Source organism: Papaver somniferum, chromosome 5 (assembly GCF_003573695.1).
Source record: "Papaver somniferum cultivar HN1 chromosome 5, ASM357369v1, whole genome shotgun sequence".
NCBI classification, from domain to species: Eukaryota; Viridiplantae; Streptophyta; class Magnoliopsida; order Ranunculales; family Papaveraceae; genus Papaver; species Papaver somniferum.
The window spans coordinates 160,332,305-160,347,811 of NC_039362.1; the positions used below are offsets into that span (position 1 = coordinate 160,332,305).

The following is a 15,507-nucleotide window of genomic DNA, read 5'->3' on the forward strand; positions in this document are numbered from 1 at the left end:
CAGACCACCCACCTCTTAGTTTAGGTAAATTAACTCGCTCGAGATGGTTAGATAAACGCGTAAGTAATACACCAGGTCCAACTGGTTGACTAAAATTTGCGAATTCTCTTTCTTTATCTTGGACCCATACAATATCACTACCCGCAGCAAATTTTCCTTTCTCTTTCCTGTTTCTTTTTCTTTGTCTATTTGTTTTGGAACTACTCATTTTGAAACAAAAAATAGCTCTGGTTTGCTCTCTAGTGAAGGAAAGAATTTTTTTTGTGAATGAAAACTGAAGAGAATGACGGTATTTATAAACGGTAGAGCACCGACCGAAGCCGGTCGAGTTTAAATCGCTACCGGTGCAAACTCCACCGGGCGATCGCTTTGAAGCCGCTAACGGTGTAGTCTCGACCACTTAACTTATTTCCCATAATGGCGCGACCAATTTGCCAGGCCACCTGGCATGGAAAAGAGAGGGGTTAGCCACCCCCATAAAAATCGACCTTATAGGTTTTGAACAAGGGTAACAGCTACATTGATTATGTTGTTTTAGAGCATCTTTATGGGCACGAGACATGTTGTCTGCTTTAGCCTGAATTTCCATTCTTTTGCTTTTATTCCCTTTGGGAGTAATTCTTTTATTAATCATTAAAATGAGTTAGTTTCTTCCTTTTAAAAATAAAGTAAAAATAAAATAAAATGCTAAGTGTTGGGAATTAAGATGGGTGGTAAATAGAAAAAGTATGAGTGATAAATAGATGAAACCATCCGAAACTGAGTTAAACCAGAAAGTCCAACCGATCTCAAGAAGCCCTAGTATTTCCAACCAAACACCCACTTCCTTTTCTATTGCAGTGCTGAGATAACTAGGTTAGATTCGTTCGTTGAAATTTGGAGACAAAGAGAGAAGGAAGAGAAACAGAGATGTCTGCGAGGGATCCCAGAGAGCCATCAACTGCTAGACCCTACATTTCAGCTATGATACTTTAACAAGATATATTTGATTACTTTGGTTTCGTTGCTGTTATCTGTGGAGTCATTGGTCTTATGTTCAAGGTATGATGTTATCCGTCTATCTCTTTTATTAGATTTACTCTTTCTAGAAAATTGGGTATTCTTATTTCATAATAAGGCATGATTCCCAGATCGATTGAAAATTGAGTTTGAATCAATTTGGTCTTGCGGTTAATTATAGTTGCCAGGCGAATAAATATCGAATTTTAGGATCTGGGGATAGCCTAGTCAATTCTTGTGATCTAGGCTTTCGATCTTTTTTTTTTTTTTTTTTAATTTGAAGATTTTGCGTCTTAGTTTTAGATTCTTAATGTGTTGTGAAAGGTCTGCACAATGGATATGGGACTTGATTGTTTCACTTCAGTGTGGTGTCTGTATTTACACATTATACTTCTGTTTCAACATGATCATTACAACTTGACATACCAATTAGCAGTGTCGGTTACCATTAGAACTAGATTACAGCTGTAGCAATGCGGACCGACGAAAGAAACAGAGTGCACGGCACTATAGGTATGCTAGGGTTAAACCCACGAGTGTGTAGCAAAAAACTAAAGCTATAAAGCTATTCTTGTAAAGAAAATGAAAACACAGAACTAAAGCTACAAACCGAAGGTACCTAGAACAGCATTTAGAACCCAAGGGTTCAGTTGTGATATATCTCGGCGCATCAATTATAAATGTGTGACTGATGTCAATGCGCTCCACTGTTTTAGCCCAAAAGCATGAAAATCACGTGTAACCAAATAACAATTTTGCGATAGAAAATGTTATTTTGTCATCTCATCAAAACAGGTTGATTTCTTATAACAAAATCAAAAAGAAAAGCATAGGTGATAGACATATTTTTGTGTCTGAATTGTCCTCAGTGTCTCTATTGCTAGTGCTTGATTTTGTACTTATTATGGTGTTTTTTATGTTTGTGTAGGTGTTTTTGGAGAAATACACTTGTGTGGACAAAGTAGCTCAAAAAGTGCTATTTGGACCCCCAGGGGAAAAGTACTAAAGGCACCCTCATTTTGGATAAGGGGCACCCTCAGGACACCCCTCAAGAAAGCTACTATTTGCACCCCTGCTCTGGATAGGGGTCAACCTTTCCTCTTCGTTTAAAAACTGAAAAATGGCGGGAAATTGACTTGGCAACTGCGGAAATTTTACTGATAGAATTGGACGTAATATTTGCCGAGATCCTCTCGGATTTGAATTGGAATGATTCTGTTACGCGGAAACAGTAGAGGCTTGTGTCTTAGAATCGACAAGTAAGAAAAAATTATGTGCACACAAGATAAAACAGGGTTGTATAGATTCTCGGGTATCTTCTGGCCATATTTGGTAGGTGGCATGTGGATAGAAAGAGTTTTACTTCATCAAGAACGTAAACTCAATGCTCTGGAAGTGTGTCAACATCCGCAAAACACGTGAAGAGACAATGGAAGGAAGATATTCCCATAAATGGCAGGAAAATAATCTCAGATCAATGCAAAATATTTAAGGAGTTATTACGCTTTTGTTGGCTATATAAAGGTTCTACGTAGTTCATAGTGGAAGACAGAAAGTTTGGGAAGGATTTGGAACATCACAGAGGCGAAATACGATCACCAGAGAAACCTGCTGCTGCTGCTGCCATTGAAGAACACGAAGAACATAAGACCTCAAGAAGCAGTCTTATTTTGCTATAGTATTTGCGACTGTTCAGTGACAGTGTTAGAGCTACAGTAAAAGTGACACATCCTCTGTATCGTTCTTTGGTTTGTAACAAATATAATTGTTACAAACCCGATTTTGAATTATTTCTCCCTTTTCATCATTTGTAAACCATTTTTGAGCAATGAAATCGAATTCTGAGTGTGTTTCCAACATGATGAGAGGCTAAATTCTCGCCTAACCAAGGCAATGGATGAAGCTATTTACACATGAATAATGGGTAACTATTTCACTTTCTCTAATTTTTAATTATAATTCACTCAATCACTGCTTTTGCAGAGTTTTTAAATGTTTACATAATTTTCTTAATTACTTGTGATTCAATTTGATAGATTATACTTTGTTTAATCAATTGATAGTCTATGCTTGGGGAATACAATTAATATTTGAGAATATGTTTGATTATTTGTGAATTAAGAAATAAGGGACTTAAAAGATAATTAGAGTTTTGGATTATTTTCCATAATTTATTCATGTGTGTTAGTGGAATCAGTTGGTTATTCCTAATAATATTGAATTCAGTTTTGTTTGTTTTTAAATTTCATTAAATCTAAAATCTTTTGCTTTCACAAGTCTCAACGAACTTTTTACTACAACTCAATTGAAAATCACATCAATTTTTGGCGCCGCCGACGCGGATTTTTCTTTAGGCTAGAGTTTTTAGATTTTTTTTTTATTTTTTTTATTTGTTTGTTCTACTTTACGTTTTTGGGTTTTTGTCTTTTCATTACAGATTCTGGAATTTGGAGCGAAAGAAAAATTTGCCAAAGCTTTTGGTGAATACTTAAAGATTTGGAATTAAAGACAAAGCGAAAAGAGCGAAAAAAAAATAAAAAAAAGAGAGAGAGAGACATTTTTTTAGAATTTTTTTAGATTATCTTTTTCTTTTGCACTATATTTTTGGACTATGTACCGTGGACTTTGGGACTTTTTTTTAAACCCTACGGAAGGGTAGTTTAAATATCAATTGTTTGCAGAGAAGGACGGCGATTATGATATCGCCTCGGCCCCTCTGGTTCGTACAAAACATAGGAGTCGTGGCCCGAGTCGACTACAACGGTTCATCCCCCGTCTGGTACGGGAGGTAAGTTTGTCGAAACACTCGTGAATCCCCTGTCAGCGAGTTACTGTATTCCTTCGTTTGCATATATGCTGAGGATTTGAAAACGGCTGCTTTAATTTCCTAGTAAAGGGCAAGGACTGGCCATACAAGATAAGGGTTCGGATTTCATCATCGTTCCCTTCTTGCCCACCTTAGGAAACGAAACCAAACGCGAACCTAAGCCTAAAATTTGACTAGAACGAGACCTATAGGGTAACGAGCTTAATAGGAAAGTCATTCGAAAAATATTGGTTACTCCTTTAAGCATGCTTCAAAGTTCATGATGGTTTCTGTGAGTTGAATACGCCTCCTTGTAACGCCGGTGAGGCCTTGGGTATCAAAGATCCACTGAGCTTCCCTCGTCTCGATTCAACTTACTTTAACTCGGATTGATTCCAGAGGGGTTTGCTTAAATTGTAACGCATTCTCTTTCGAAGGATTAGAAGCTAGTCTAGAAACAATCCAAGTGGATCCATCATGCTTTTTGTTTGCTAGAAATCAGTAGGTTTGCTGTGGTGGAGTCAGCCTTGTTTGTGTTTGCATTTAACTTACCTTCCTTTTAGGATTTCTTTCTTTTTCTTTTGTTTTTCTAGTGTATGCCCGAGGTTATTAGAGAGCTAGCTTGGAAAAGAAACACTCTCGGTCGTTTGATTAGTGATAAACCTAGTAGTTCTTCTTGTGAAGGCGGGGAGATCGAAGACTCTTCTTTTGAGAGCCATGTCTTTGGAAATTTCAACTTTGAAAACTTGACAATTAGTAAAGAAAGTACTCCTAGCCCTTTGGTAGTGCTATAAATGGAAACTTTGAAAGCTTTATTAAACCTAACTAGGACCTATCGTCCGTCTTGTATCAAGTTAGCTGAAACCGAGGCAAATTATGAACTCAAACCTAGGACTTTACAGATGCTCCCAGTATTTTTAGGAAAAGAGAATGAGAACCTCTATTTTCATGTTAGGAAATTTGAGGAAGTTTGTAGTACTCTGAAAATTAAAAACCTTAGTGATGATGCGTTGAAACTTAGGTTATTCCCCTTTTCCTTAAAAGATAAATCCAAATCTTGGCTGTATAGTTTGGCTTCTGAGTCAATTGAAACCTATGACCTACTTACATTTGCCTTTATACAGACGTTTTTCCCAAGGCACAAAACATCGTCTATTAGGACACAAATCTGTACTTTTGCTCAACAAGAGGGAGAATCTTTATGTAGGTATTTAGAAAGGTTCAATGACTTTATCTCAATGTCCTCATCATGGTTTAGATATGGTTAGGTTAGTTCAGATCCTCTACGAGGGTTTAGATTATTCATCAACAACCACGGTTGAGTCCTTATGCACATGTGGATTTGAGAATAAAACTATTGATGAGGCGATGACATTTTTGAATGAAATCCCCGATAAGACCCAACAATGGGAAAATAGTAGGGAACCACAGAAAACAATTCTTCTAAGTAAAGAAAATGTCAATAGAGTAGAAGGATCTTATGAGTCAGATGCTAAAATAGCAGCCATAGCCAAAAGGTTAGAAGCCTTAGAATTAGGTCATTCTAGTGGTAATAGTGGTAGAATAGAGCCTTCTTGGGAAGGCCATAATGTTGAGGAGCAAGCCAGTGCTCTTTATAACAACACTAGATTCGATAACCATCAGAAGCTTGACCCATATTCAGAAACCTATAACCCTGCCTGAAGAAACCATCCCAACCTTTCTTGGTCTAAGAGCCAGAATCAAGGTCAATCTAGTAACTCTCAGGTTCCCCCAGGTTTTGGCTATACTAAGAATCGTTCAGCTCCGGCACAGTTTCGGAACCCTTCGGATAAGAAGATTATGAGTTTAGAAGAGTCCCTTGCTTTGTTAACTCGTAACACTGTGCAGTTTCAGCAATTTGTTGCTCAAGGTTTAGAAGAAAATAAGAGAATAGGTCAGGCTAACTCTCAGGCTATTTCCGAGTTGAAAACCCAGGTTAGTCAGATAAATGAGTCTTTAAGAGAAAGAGATAAGTTTCCTAGTCAAACTCAACCCAACCCTAGAGGAATTAATGAAATAGGTGAAAAACCATCCGATCATGTAAAAGCTATTAAAACCCTTAGGAGTGGTAGAGTGATAGACAACAAGGTTTTCCATGCCTGATAGTGAACATGTTGTAGTTCACCCTTCTGAACCAGAAACTGAGGAGACTGATAGAGTCTCTAAAGAGACCAATTAGGGTCATATTGAGCCCGGCTTTGTTCCTAGATCCCCATTCCCACAACTGCTAGTTCCAACTAAGAGGGAGTCCACCTTTAATGATATATTGGAGGTTTTTAAGCAGGTTATTATCAACCTCCCATTGTTAGATGCGATAAAGAAGATTCCCGCTTATGCCAAGTTTCTTAAGGATATGTGTAAGCGAAAGAGAAAACTTAGTGTCCAGAAGAAAGCCTTCCTAGCTAGTCATGTGAGTTCTATTATTCAGAATACCACTACTCCTAAGTATAAAGACCCAGGGTCCCCTACTATTTCTTGAACAATAGCTAAATACCGTGTCGAGAAAGCTTTGCTTGACTTAGGAGCCAGTGTGAACTTACTTCCATACCATGTGTACCTTAAGCTAGGACTTGGTGAGATGAAACCTACCCAGATGACACTTCAGTTAGCTGATAGGTCCGTTAAAATTCCTCGTGGTGTGATCGAGGATGTTCTTATAGAGGTCGACAAGTTTATATATCCTGTGGATTTTGTTATCCTAGATACTCAACCTGTCCCTGACCCAGAGAACCATATACCATTGATTTTAGGTCGCCCGTTTTTAGATACATCCAATACGATTATCAACTGTCGAAGCGGTATTATGCATTTGTCTTTTGGTAATATGACTATTGAGCTGAACATTTTTAATATTAGTAAGCCACCCTATGAACTAGATGACTCGAACATAGAAGAGGTGAACATGGTAGGAACATTAGTCGAGGAGTTATTACCAAACACTTTGTTAGAAGATCCATTATAAAAATGCCTAGCTCACTTTGGGATTGATTTTGATGATGATGATGTGATTAATGAGGTAAATGCTCTGTTAGATTCAACCCCTTTGTTAGACACTAGTAATGGATGGAAACCTAAGTTCGAACCACTACCAGTTTCTAAGTCTACCCTAGTTCCTTCTTTAGAAGATCCTCCTAAGTTGGACCTTAAACCATTACCAGATACCTTGAAGTATGTGTTTTTAGGCCCATCTGAAACTTTACCTGTGATTATAGCATCCGACTTGGATAGTGATCAGGAAAGTAGGCTAGTAACCGTCCTTCAAAACAACAAGGAAGCTTTAGGGTGGACCATAACATACATTAAGGGTATAAGTCCTACTGATTGTATGCATCATATCTATTTAGAGATTGACACCAAACCTTCTAGGGAGATGCAATGTCGACTGAACCCTAATATGAAAGAAGTAGTTCGAAACGAGGTTCTTAAGCTGTTAGATGCAAACATTATCTACCCCATTTCAGACAGTAAGTGGGTCAGCCCCGTTCAGGTTGTTCCCAAGAAATCCGGTATTACTATGTCCAGAATGAGAATAATGAGTTAATCCCAACCCGGGTGACCACGGGTTGGCGTGTCTGTATTGACTATAGAAAATTGAACAAGGTCATTAGGAAGGACCACTTTCCCCTTCCCTTCATCGACCAAATGGTAGAGAGATTAGCTGGACGTAGCCATTATTGCTTTTTAGATGGATATTGCGCTTATAATCAGGTTGTTATTGCCCCATAAGACCAAGAGGAAACCACTTTTACCTGTCCCTTTGGTACCTTTGTGTATAGACGCATGCCTTTCGGGCTATGTAATGCTCCTGCGACCTTTCAGCGTTGTATGTTGAGCATATTTTCTGACATGGTAGAACGGTTCTTAGAGGTCTTTATGGATGATTTTTCAGTGTTTGGTTCGTCTTTCGATGAGTTCTTGCATCATTTGTCCTTAGTTTTGACTAGGTGTAAGGAAAAGAATTTAGTCCTTAATTGGGAGAAATATCACTTCATGGTTCGTTCAGGAATTGTTCTAGGGCTAGGCCTGTCAATATATGTCTGATATCCGAAATCCGTTTCCGAGTATTCGGGATCCTATAGGATTTTATCCATTTTATCGGATATCAGATATCGTATACAGATATTTATCGGATATTTCTTCCTTAACCTATCAGAATCGGATTAGGCTCTATCCGTTTGGTTAATATCCGATAGAACATGGATTTATTTGTGATTTACCCTAACCATATTTATGATTTACCTTAATATCCGATATGAAATGTTTGAAAAATTGAACTTCAATTTCAATTATGAACATGTTTTAAAGAGTTTTTAACATTTTTTTGATAACCGGATATTATCGGATAAATATCCGATATCCGATAGCTTAGCCTATCGGAATCGATATCTGATTTTAATATCCTATAGGATATTACCGGATATCGAATATCCGATAGTGCTTAACTTGTCGGATATCGGATTTCTGAATATCCGACGGATATTCTTCCATTGACAGGCCTATCTAGGACATATCGTATCTTCGAAGGGTATAGAGGTAGATAGAGCCAAAGTTGACCTTATTAAAACTTTACAGGTCCCAAAAACCGTAAGAGATATTAGGTCATTCTTAGGGCATGCAAGTTTTTATCGTCGATTCATTAAGGATTTTAGCTTGTTTTCCAGACCTCTTTGCAATTTGCTTGCAAAAGACGTTAAGTTTGTCTTTGATGATGCTTGTTTAGAGGCTTTTGAGAAGCTTAAGACTTTACTCACTACCGCCTCCATAGTACATGCACCCAACTGGAACCTACCCTTTGAGATCATGTGTGATGCTTCAGATTATGCTATTGGTGTTGTGCTAGGTCAGCGAGAAAATAAGTTACTTCATTTGATTTACTATGCTATCAAAACTCTGAATGATGCCCAGTTGAACTATACCACTACGGAGAAGGAACTATTAGCCATTGTGTTTGCCTTAGACAAGTTTAGACCCTATCTCTCAGGTTCTAAGATCGTAATATATACTGATCATGTTGCTTTGAAATATCTTTTGTCTAAGAAGGATACGAAACCTAGATTGATTAGGTGGATCCTTTTGTTGCAAGAGTTTTCTCCAGACATTAGAGACAAAAAGGGTTCCGAAAATGTAGTAGCAGATCAATTGTCTAGGCTAGTTGTTGATTCCCCTGATGATCCCCTTACTATAAGGGATAGCTTTCCTGATGAACAACTGTTCGTTGTTACCCAATTACCTTGGTATGCGAATATAGTGAATTGTCTTGTTACTGGTCGAATGCCCCATCATTGGGGTAAACAAGATCGTTTTAGGTTTTTAGCCGAGGTTAAGCACTTCTTTTGGGATGATTGGTGTGTCAGGAAAACACACAAAAACACTTGCAAGTATACAAGGCCAAGTGTATAGAATAGAAGGAAAGCAGGGGAAAGTCCACAGGGAGTGGGAGCACTATAAGAGAAACCTAAGCTAACAATGGAGACAGTGAGCAAGACAAAGTAATATGGCATACAAAGTGGCAGAAGTAAAGAACCAAAGAAGCAAGGTAAAGCAAAGCAGCAAAGAAAACAGCTAAGAACCAAGGCTTGGAAGCCAAGGGCAGAGGGAGATTTTGTGCACTGTTTTCAGTGCACAGAGACTACAAATTGCAAGACAATAGGCGAGCAACACAGCTAAGAAATATAAACTGAATTTGAAGCAAAGCAAGACTGAAAATGTAAGTGACTGAGAAGGATATTGTGGCTAAGCCAAGGCTTAGAATCCACCTTGGTGTCCTAGCCAAACAATGTAGTTCTAGGTTGAAATTAAGACCCTAAGCATACAATTGGAATGGAAAGAAAATCAGCTTGCTCAACTAATGTGCTCCTAGCATTGACTGTCTTTTGACAGTACAATCAATCACAAGCACACAGATGAGCACTAATAATCTCTCCCAATGCACAAGAAAAACAAGCATCAAGGCTCTAACCTAGCAATTCATCATCCAACAATGCACAAAGGCTTCATCTGAGCCTTAGCTGCAGTAATTTAGCTCATGAAAAACATGTTACATACACATACATCATACAAGATAATTGAAACTTGAATTTGAAATTGAACATAAACAGAACATGAACAATTGAGGAACTGGCTAGTCCAGTCCTCTTGGTGGTGCTCTGGCTAATCCAGACCTACCCCCTTTTCATACACATCACAACTCTATTTATAATTACACCCAATTCTCAAAATACCTAATTTACAAAATTAGGGTTTATCTCAAAAAAAATCCAAAACAGTGAATTTAGGGTTTCGAATTCACCTAATTTGATGGGTCAAATCTCACCCACAACGTCGACCCAATCTTCCTATGACTTCACTGCTTCATTCATTCCCACGCTTCAATTTCTTCTATAGCTTCACCTAATTCATCAATCTCTAACCTAGGGTTTCAGAGATAGGAAAGGTGCGAGATTGATGAAGTAGGAGGCTAGAAAGATGGGGGAAATGATGGGTTTCGCTTTTAGGATGGAATAGAGTGGTTTGGTGGTGTCAGGGAATGGTGGTGGTGAAGGCAGAGCAGGTGGAGAAGGTGGGGATGGTTTCTCTGCAGAGGGATGGAGAAGAAGGATGAGGTCGATAGAATGGGAAGAAGGGGCTGTTTGGCGATGGGTATAGGTGTAGGTTGTTCGAGTGTGAGGCGGGCTCATCAGATTTCGATGTTAGGCGAGTGATAGGCGTTGGATCGATACATCTGAAATGCATCCAACGATAAAATGGAACATAGCCTTCAGAGACTGTCGGATGAAGAGATACAATGAAACTAACGGCGTGAGATGGAGTTAGGTGCTGTAGTGTTGGTCAGGAATTTCAGACTTTGATGCACGAAGAGGAGGCGACCGTTGGATGATGATATGGATCCAATCTGACGGCTAAGAATGGAGGCGGGTATGGATATAGAAAATGGGTTTGGGTAAGGGTTTTGGGCCTTGGGTATGCCAGGCCCATATCTTCTTTAAGAACAATTCTTCCTTCTTGAGCCCATTCCTAGCTTTTTGGTCTTGTGCACAACATTCTTCGCGGCTTCCTTGTGTAATTCCTCCCGGCTTTTCACCGCTTTCTGCTCTTTTCCGCTCCGCTATTCATCTAGACTTTATTTATTACCTAAAAATGCAAAATTAAGTAAGAAAAATATTTATTCTTGAAAACAATGAAAATACAGAATATGGGATAAATGTAGAATTAATGCACAAAGATGAGTTAAATGCCAACAAAAAGGGATAAATATATACATTATTTGGCACTCATCAAATACCCCCAAACCTGAATTTTACTTGTCCTCAAGTAAAACAAAACTAAGGAAATCCTAACTATACCACTGTCGCTGGTCTCTCGAATGCATTTAGCGTATGCACTAAGCCTTTTAAACCACTAAGTGTCCCTAGTGGACGAGTTGAAGTCTCGTGAAGGTTTGCTTAGAACGTACCTACAAAGTTCTAGGTCAAAAAATAAGCTCAGATTCCATCAAATGTGACATGTGCAAGTCAGTTAAGCTCACAGCAAAATGGAGATGTCAATCTAGCTATCGAAGGCACAATCCTAGCACTGATAACAAAAAAAGACATGTGATAAGAGTGTAAAGTGTATCTACACATGTGTAAAGAAAGATCTGAAGTTATGACTACTAATCACCAAGAGATAGTTTCTCAGGCTAAGAACCGAGGTCGAAATCTAGCTAGCTGTCCGGACTTTACGAGAATTGTGAATGAGTTGGAGGTATTTCACAATTACTCGCGTTGTACATCAATGGCATACACCCTCCTTGCTTATTACAATGAAACAACAAAATGACTATTTACATGACTCTTATTTACATTGACTACTCTCTTTTTATTTTTGGAACAAGAGAGAATGGAATTGATAAATACTTGATTTTTTTTTTGTATTTTTTTCTGAATATATACATCGTTTATTTTTTTTTTTTGTATATTTTTGTATATTTTTGTATTTTTTTGTATTTTTTTTTTTAACTGCATAAGGTAGCTCTTTTGATACATAACAAAAAGAAACAAAAAATTACATGACACTTTGCAAGAGGTAGCCCTTTTTGATGCACCCAGTTAAATTCGATGGTTGTCTTTCTTAATGTAACCTCCACCTTCTATCCCAACCAACCAAAGAACAAGCTAGTTGATGAGTGCTAAAAAGTGCATATTTCTATATATTTTTCTTGACATTTAACTCATCTTTTGTGCATTAATTCTACATTTTATCCCATATTCTGTATTTTCATTGTTTTCAAGAATAAATATTTTTCTTACTTAATTTTGCATTTTTAGGTAATAAATAAAGATTGGATGAGTTGCGGAGCAAAAAGAGCAGAAAAGTAATGAAAAGCCAGGAGGAATTACGCAAGGAAGCCGCGAAGAGTGATGTGCGGAAGACCAAAAAGCTAGGAATGGGCTCAAGAAGGAAGAATTGTTCTTAAAGAAGATATGGGCTTGGCATACCCAAGGCCCAAAATCCTCACCCAAACCCATTTTCTATATCCAAGCCCGTCTCGGATTTCAGCCGTCAGATCGAAGCATTTCAGCATCCTACGGTCGCTCCTATGCCTGTGCATCAAATCCCGATGATTCCGCTCAACACTACAACACCTAACCTAATCTCGCACCGTAGACTTCGTTGTATTTTACATCCTACGGTCGATACAAGCTGCTTCTTTCTTAGCCGTCCGATCCACCTACCATCTCCATATCCAGCGGTTTCAGCTCGCGGTATACCCATCTTGATACACCCGCTCAACACCTTAGCCATCGAACCCTATACCCATCGCCAAACATCCCCTTCCCCTTCTTCCATCGACCTCTCCTCCTCCATACCCTCTGCAGAAACACCCATACCGCCACCATCACCTCCACCTGCTACTTCCATACCTGCCACAACACCACCAAACGTCGCCATATCTACCACCATCACCTACCCTCCCTTTTTTCCCCCTCTCTCTAACCCCTTATTTCACTGATTTCTCACCATTCCTTTCTCTGAAACCCTAGGTGAGAAATCAGTAAAATAAGTGAGTCTATAGACGAATTCGAAGCGTGCAGGAAGGCTAGAAGGAGATGTAGCAACGTGGGTCGAAGTCAGAAACAACTTTCATCATGATTGGTGAGATGAATTTGTAACCCTAATTTTACTGTTTTAGGGATTTTTTGGGGAAGAACATATGGAACCCTAATTCATAGTTTTGGGTATAAATAGAGGAGGTGTTGTTGTGTAGAGGGTGTTCTTGGTTAGCCGAGATACCCCCTAATTGGGTCAATTTCAATTTCAATGTCCTGTTATGTTATGCTTTTTGCAATTCTATTTTTCACTGTTATGTTCATGTTCTTGTTTATGTTAATGTTCATGTGATTCATCATGTTAGTTATGTTCTAATTTACTCTACTAGGGTGTAGATGAAACCCTGAGTCTCAGCTATGTTATTCATGTGAATTGTATTACTCTTGAATGTTTAAAATTGTTAGGATAGTTTCACTTTCAGTGCATCAATGCTTTACTCTCACATTGTATGTCAGGCATCCAGTGTAGTTAGGATAAAACTGTGTTGATAGTGCTGCAGCTCATGCCTTAGAGACTGTGATGAATCCTTTGACTAGTTGTACTTAAATAGACAATTAGTGCTTTGGGTTGATATTTTAGCTGCAATTGAGACATCCATTGGTGAAACACCTTAGGTAAGTGGTAGAATTGACACATCTCCCTTATCTGTTACAAGGACAAGAGTAGTATGATTAGCTGAATATATATAGAGTGAGTTAGTGGTGGATTTGACATTCCTAGTATCTCTATTCTCAGTGTTAACATCTCTGTAATTGCATCTTTATTTTACTGTTGTAATCTCTGCCAACGTCTTTGTCGTATCGACACAAACCCCCCCTTTTTGGTTACCCTCAATTTGAATCAGTAGTAGTTAAATTGTAGCTTCAATACACACCCAAGTCCTTGTGGTTCGACCCTGCTTGCCCTGTTCTATACACTAGACCCTGTGCACTTGCAGGTATAGTTGTGTGACTCTTTTAGAGAGCTACCAAGTTTTGGCGCCGCTGCCGGGGACTTGGCGTTGTGTGTTTTCGAAGCATTCTTTTTGCTGTTCTCCTTGCATTTAATTCATCTAGCCTCACTTGCATATTCATCTTGCATATTCTCTGCACTACATATCTTGCATCATGCATTGCATTCTTGCATCTTAGATTAACTTGCTGTTTTAGTAGCTGCTGTGTAGTGCAGCTGAAAGAAACTGATCTTTGCTGAGTCCAGGTACCTGCTGTGAAGTGCTCCTGTGGAGCTGATGCTGCTGCTGACTGCTGCCTTGGCTGCCAAGCTGCTGTGCTGCTGCAGCTTTCTTTCCAGCTACCTCAACTGAGCTGCTTCTCCTGATCCTGCTACTGCCTGCTGCTGAGCTGCTATTGCTGAACTTGTGGTGCTGAACTTGAGGTGCAGCTAGCCATTCTTGCTGGTGCTGCCTTCTCCAAGCTGCCTGTTGCTGTTGGGTTGACCCAACTGGGCTTCTGTTGTAAAGCCAAAGGAAAGCCAAAGCCCAACTGGGCTGTGTAAGCTGCACAAGTTGAACCAAGCCCAACTGGGCCTCAACAAAGACCAAAGCTTAGGATGATCCAAAGCCCAACTGGGCTTTTGCAACCAAACTGAGCAGCTGGGCTGTGCTTAAGCAAGTAAGCCTAAACCCATTAAGAGAACCCAACCTGTGGGCTTCCATTTTTCATTTGTGGGCTTGTAATAATTTTTTCCATTTTTTTTTGGGCTTGTAATCTTAATTATTGTGGGCTTGTTTGTTTAAGCTTGTGGGTTTGTGATGTTAGACTGATTTGGGCCTGTAGTTTTAAATTAGAAAAACTGAACTTTTGAAAGCCCAACTGGGCCTCCGACCAAACAAGCAACAGTTAAGCTATTTCAAAAGCTGCATTGGGCTTCAGTTTGCATACACATTGTGGGCTTAGTTCACCTTCCCTTGGCAACACAATTTCTCCCACCAATGTGGGCTTGCTCCCAACATTAAAAACCAAATTTCTTTTCAAACCCGACAAAACCAAATGTTACCCATAAAAACCAAATTCTTCCCAAAAATCCAAACCCATTAAAAACCAAATTCTGAGCTTTGTACATTCTTTACTTAGCTTTTGAGCCAATCATGTCTAGATCTTGGTCTACAGTTGGGGAATACAACAAATCCCTTAGAGAACTTGCGTGTGGACAAACTTCACGTTATGCACCTCCCATAGACCATGATGTCAATAGTCATAGGAATTATTATGGACATTTTCAAAGTCCCGAGCCTCAATACATGAACCCTAATGACTATTCACACATGCATCATTCGCCACAACGTGAAAATGAACATTTTGCTAGTGCCTCACTCACACAATCATCACTGATCGATCAATTAGAAGCTCGAATCGCAGCTTTAGAAATGCAATCACATGAGGAATCTGTCACATCTAATTTTCTTAGGCAACCTAAAATCTATGCATGTCCTGCATGTGTAGTTTAGACCACCCTGTTGAGAATTGTCATATTTTGCATAATTTTAGGCAATCTAGAGAAAATCCAAGGTATGAAATGCCCATGAATTGTGAGAATGGTAGTCATTGGGACCATAATCAATCCTTTGAGGGTTGCGATCAATATTTTGTAGA

General features: G+C 39.0%; 1 pseudogene; it reads left to right on the forward strand.

Annotated features, from left to right (window-relative positions):
* Positions 1–809: 809 nt before the first annotated feature.
* LOC113279954 overlaps positions 810–15,507 on the forward strand; it is a 37,538-nt pseudogene continuing 22,840 nt past the window's right edge.